Genomic DNA, 4,980 nt, shown 5'->3' with positions numbered 1-4,980 from the left:
GTTTATAAAGTTCACTTGGTCTGGGAGGGAGGGGACATATGTATACTTGGGGCTGATTCACGTTGTACGACAGAAACCAACCAATATTATAAAACAATTGTGTGTGTGTGTGTGTGTGTGTGCTCAGTCGTGTCCAACTCCCTGCGACCCCATGGACTCCTCTGGACTCCCACCAGGCTCCTCTGTCCATGGAAATTTTCCAGGCAAGAATCCTGGAGTGGGTTGCCGTTTCCTTCTCCAGGGGATCTTCCTGGCCCGGGATCGAACCCGGGTCTCTTGCCTCCCCTGCATTGGCAGGCAGATTCTTTCCCTCTGCACCACCTGGGAAGCAGGTAGCCTCAGTTAAAAACAATAAAGTTCACTTGATTTTAGCTGTCTCTGAAGAGTTGGTTTGAACAGGGCATTCCAAGGCCATCATCTCAAAAGGCGGTGGTGGGAGTTTACAACGCCGTCTGCTTACGACGCGTGTTGCCATGTTACATATGCCGGTGCCCTGGTCCCCACAAGCCCAGCTCGCTGGCAGGCACGTGCAGCCAGCGGCGTGGGGGGAGGGGTTCTTCATCCAAGAAGGAAAAGGGGGCACAACCCTGCACAGTCCTCCCCCAGGCTCCCGCCTGCACCCTCCCTGGAGAAAAGGTGTCTGGTTGATCTAAAGGATCTCAGCAATCTCTCAGTGTTTAGCCTCAAAAAAAAAAAAAAAATTAATACAGCAGGGAAAAAAAAATCACAAAGGCTGTTCCTTCAACATGAACCAAAATGAGCACATGGGAAGACTCAGGGACTCACCCAGGAAGCGGCGGCTGCCCAAGCGCCCTCCGAGAGGGCAGCAGCCACTGTCCTGTACTGAGGGGCGGCCTCCAAGATCTCACACCAACAGCCACGCCAGCCGGCCTGTCTCCCCAGCTGGTGCCACCGGTGGCTCTTTCAGAGCTGGTTTTGATGGAAAAGGGATGGCTGGTCCAACCCAGGGGTAGAGGTTTGTGAAGAGCAATCCCATGACAGGAGGATGTCCTTGTGAAGGAAGCCGCCAGACCAACCCTTCTCATCAGAACACGCCTGTGAGCCACCTCCGCCCCGCCACACGCAGGCCGACCACCTCTGCCCACAGCGTCCCTCCGCTGCTGAATCCCACCACCATCTCTCAGATGAGGCCAAGACTTCCAGCAGAAAGGAGCACAGAACTCACTCCACAAAGGACAGAAATCGATCCTGCAGGAGCAGTTTCTGTAAGATTTCAGGCGGGCTGCAAGCTCTGATACTCTTGTTGTAATACTCTAGGTAGAGTTACAGGGTATTTAAATATGGCACAAGTGAGACGTACAGCAGACAATAAATCAATGGCAAAAAGAACTGCACAGGTTTTACTTCCTTAAGATGGTTATAAGATGTTGCCAGCCAGGGCTTTCCCGTCGAACTTGGTTTGGTATGGAATGTAATCAGTACACACACCTGTGGCTTAGACACGTACAGTCTCACACACACACACACACACACAATCTTACACACACACACACAAGCTCACACCCCATACATACTGGCAGCACGCACAACAGGCTCACCGATAAAGAAAATGTGAGAAGGAATAGTTCAATTACATCTCAGTAAAGAAGGAAAACACAGGGGTGAGGAATCAAAACAGTCTTTAACACTCAGCTTCAGAAAGGTTTAATTCTCCTAAAGTCAAGACTTTTCCGGTCAGATACCTTAAGAGAAGGCGGAGGGCTGGTCAGGCTTCAACATCCAATTATTTTTTGTGCTTCGCAAAATCCACAGAATAAAAAGGTACAACACGGACGAAGGATTTTGACCTGGGTGAGCACTGAAACACACAGCAGTGAAATCTGCTTGGCGATGAGCGATCATTGTATGTTTCCAGTAAGAAATAAGTTAGTCACAGAGAGAACCCTGAATAAAGGGCCTCCCCGTCCCGCCACTGTCAGAATGTCAGTGGCTTGAGTGCACTGCTTTCACATTTCTGAGACCACAAACCCCAGCCCAAGTTTGCAGCCCGCCCACCTTGAGTTTAAGGGTGATTAAGTACACTTGTAAAATAATGTATTTGGATTTTCAGCTGGGTTACCTACAGTGTCACATTTAAGACCAGAGAGCCCGTCATTCCTGAATGCAGAGGAGGGGCTATAGAGATTCTGGGGGGCGGGGGGGTGGGAAGAGGGGACAAACACCACCCCTGAGCCCGGCCCATGGGCAGCCCTGAACTCGCTGGGACCTGGCCAGCGAGACGGCCCTGTGGCTGGCTGGCTGTTTCCCTTTGCTGAGCAGGGTCCGGGGCATGTGCAGTCTCTTCTCCACGTGGCCCCTGCTGCCCGTGGGGGAGGCAGAAGCTCGGCTTTCCTCTCCAGATGGACCTGCGAGCGGGCTGATCTTGTTGCTCCATCCTGGGCCCGGAGCCCCTGCAGAGGGCAGGGCTGGGAGCTCCAGGTGGGACCAGAGAGCAGGAGTTCCCGTCCCCATCTCGGCTGGGAGGGTGCCGGCCCCAGGGTCCCAGTGAGAAACACGGCCACAGGGGCGGTGCTCCACATCCCAGTCCCGGCAAGCCTCCAGCCCCCCAGGTGGACGCCTGCCCCTTTTGGCATCCAGGAGCGAGAAGGGCAGCAAGAACCAGCTTATATCGGTTCCCACCAGCTTTGTGCTCAGGACCCAGAACGGAACAAAAACTAACACATCCGGTTCCGTGAGAACGGTTTCTGTTCTGTGTGGACTGGGTGCCCAGTCGAGTCACCCTTCACCAGGGCAGGGAAGTAGGGATCACCCACAGTCCTGTATGGAGCCTGGTGCTCCAGGTCCGCCGCCAGCAGGTGGTAGAATGGGGGCGGTGCTGAATTCAGTCCTGTTTAACTCCAGGTTCAAGCCAACACTCAGCTCCATCATTTACAAAGTGAAGGGTGTGGTCCTGATCCACAGGAGTCACTGCGTGAGCCTCCCAGCGGCAACAAATGATCCTATTTTAAGTTTGCAAACTGTGATATAAGAATTCACATTGATGTCGAGGTCGGGGTTCAGCCGAGCCCCTTCTCTTGCGCGCTTGCAGGGGTCCCGCCGCTGACCGCTCTGCCCCTCTGCTTCCTGCCCGGGCCCCTTGCAGGACCCCAGACCATGTGCAGTGGAGGGGGTGGGGCAGCAAACACCCACCCACTCTCTTAGTTCTTCTCAATCAGGGCCCCTCCTGGTGGCACACAGGTTACGCTGACCTGGGCAAGCAGAGGGTTCTCGCGTCCGAGAAGACGGCGCCTGGGCCGGCTGGGCCCCCGGGTCTGGGAGGCTGAGACTGACAGGGGAGAGAGCCCGTCCACTGGGATGGCCGACCCCAAACAAAGATGAAACCACACGCCTGTGAGAAGAGAAAGCTGCCATGGCAGATCTGAGGCCCCCAGGCACCCAAGGGGTAGCTCACCAGCAAGGCTGGGACCCGTCGATGGGGAGGCTGTTCTCGCCCCGATGACTCAGACCCCAGAGTGGCCACATGCAGTCTCCACACCAAAGGTGCCACCAAGGAGCTGGCTGCCGAGCTGGTTCCAGAAACAGAGGGCGGGGCTGCAGGTGTGGCCGGGCAGACAGGGCTGTGGGCCGGCCCCCCATCCTTGCTCAGGGCCCCGCGGGGGCCTGGGTTCCGGACCCATCGCCGGGGCTCCCATTTCACCAGGGACCCAGGTCAGATGTGCCGAGGCTCTGGGGAGGGGGAAGCTGACTCCTGACTCCATCCTCCCCTCCCCGCACACGGCACTTCATGTCATTGCGATCAGCCGCGTTTCGGCAGCTTTCTGCTGCAGACGCGCCCAGGGCACCTCAGCGCCAACCAGGGGGCAAGTGGCCTGAGGTGTGGGGACTGGCCCTGGCGCCGGGGCACTGGAAGTGGACAGTCAGCTCTGCCACTCAGTGGCTACGACCCAGGTACATGCACAGCCTGGCGCAGACACCGCAGACCCGTCTTCTGCTCAAACAGGGAAGGCAGGCATGGCACCGCCAGGCTCCCACTTGCGTCCTTAACTGTTGCTGTCCGAAGAATCCAGAACCATCTTTGGCGCCATCAGCTCCACTTGAAAGTTCTTTAAAACCTGGACGGCTATGTGTCTTGGTTTGAAACAGAGTTCGAGGTATACGAGGTTGTCTGGACTCTGTAAAAATGAGAGCGGAAACCAACAAACACTGGAGTTTGTGAGCAGTCTCTCGTCACTCGTGCTGAGCTGTTTTGGAAGATGAAAACAGAAAGGCACAGAGCGCGCGGTAAGTGGGGCGTCACAGCCAGCGTCCTCACCCTGCTTGACTCAGGCAGGCAGGACCCCGTGGCCGGGGGCGGGTGTCCAGCTAAGAGCATGATTTGCGGCCCATCCCATCTGATTTCTGAGCTTCATGGGCCCAAGAACACCTACAAACGTCCCTCAGACAAACCAACACCTAACACACACGGCTGTTCAACAGAAAGGCTACAGCCGAGACCAGGCAGTCTGAGGACACGACATTCCCTGGCTCCGTGCTCCCGGGTGTCTGTCGTTCAAGCCCATGGGGCTGTCGGAAGGAAAGGTCTTCAGTTTCAGGAAGAACCTCTTTCTCTTAACACGCACCCGGAAGGCAAGACCAGAAACGGGAGTCTACCGCAGAAGAAATCCCAGAAGAATCCAATTTGGAAAGAATTTAATTAACAAAATAAACCGGGGTGGGGGAGGGGTGGAATGGTCCCGGAGGGGCTCCAGGGGAAAGGCCCCCACGGCCGCCGCCCGGCCCGCCCAGGCAGGACCAGATGCGCGCTCGCCGCTGCCTTCTCAGGCCTGCGCTGTCTGCACAGACGGAAAACCCCAGACGCCTGCGGGCTGTTATGAGCCGGCTCCAGAGCTCCTGGCTGGCTTGGCACACGTATACATGCAAAGCAAAGGTGTTCTGAGGGCTTCACCAAACAGCTGATTTTGGCAAAAAAAGAGAAAACCGACGAAAAGCTAAAAATTCATAAGCAGGATTAAAAGCCAC

The sequence above is a fragment of the Moschus berezovskii genome, chromosome 27 (assembly GCF_049115385.1).
Source record: "Moschus berezovskii isolate FMDL1 chromosome 27, NW_MosBer_1.0, whole genome shotgun sequence".
Lineage (NCBI taxonomy): Eukaryota > Metazoa > Chordata > Mammalia > Artiodactyla > Moschidae > Moschus > Moschus berezovskii.
This window is presented reverse-complemented; position numbering follows the sequence as displayed.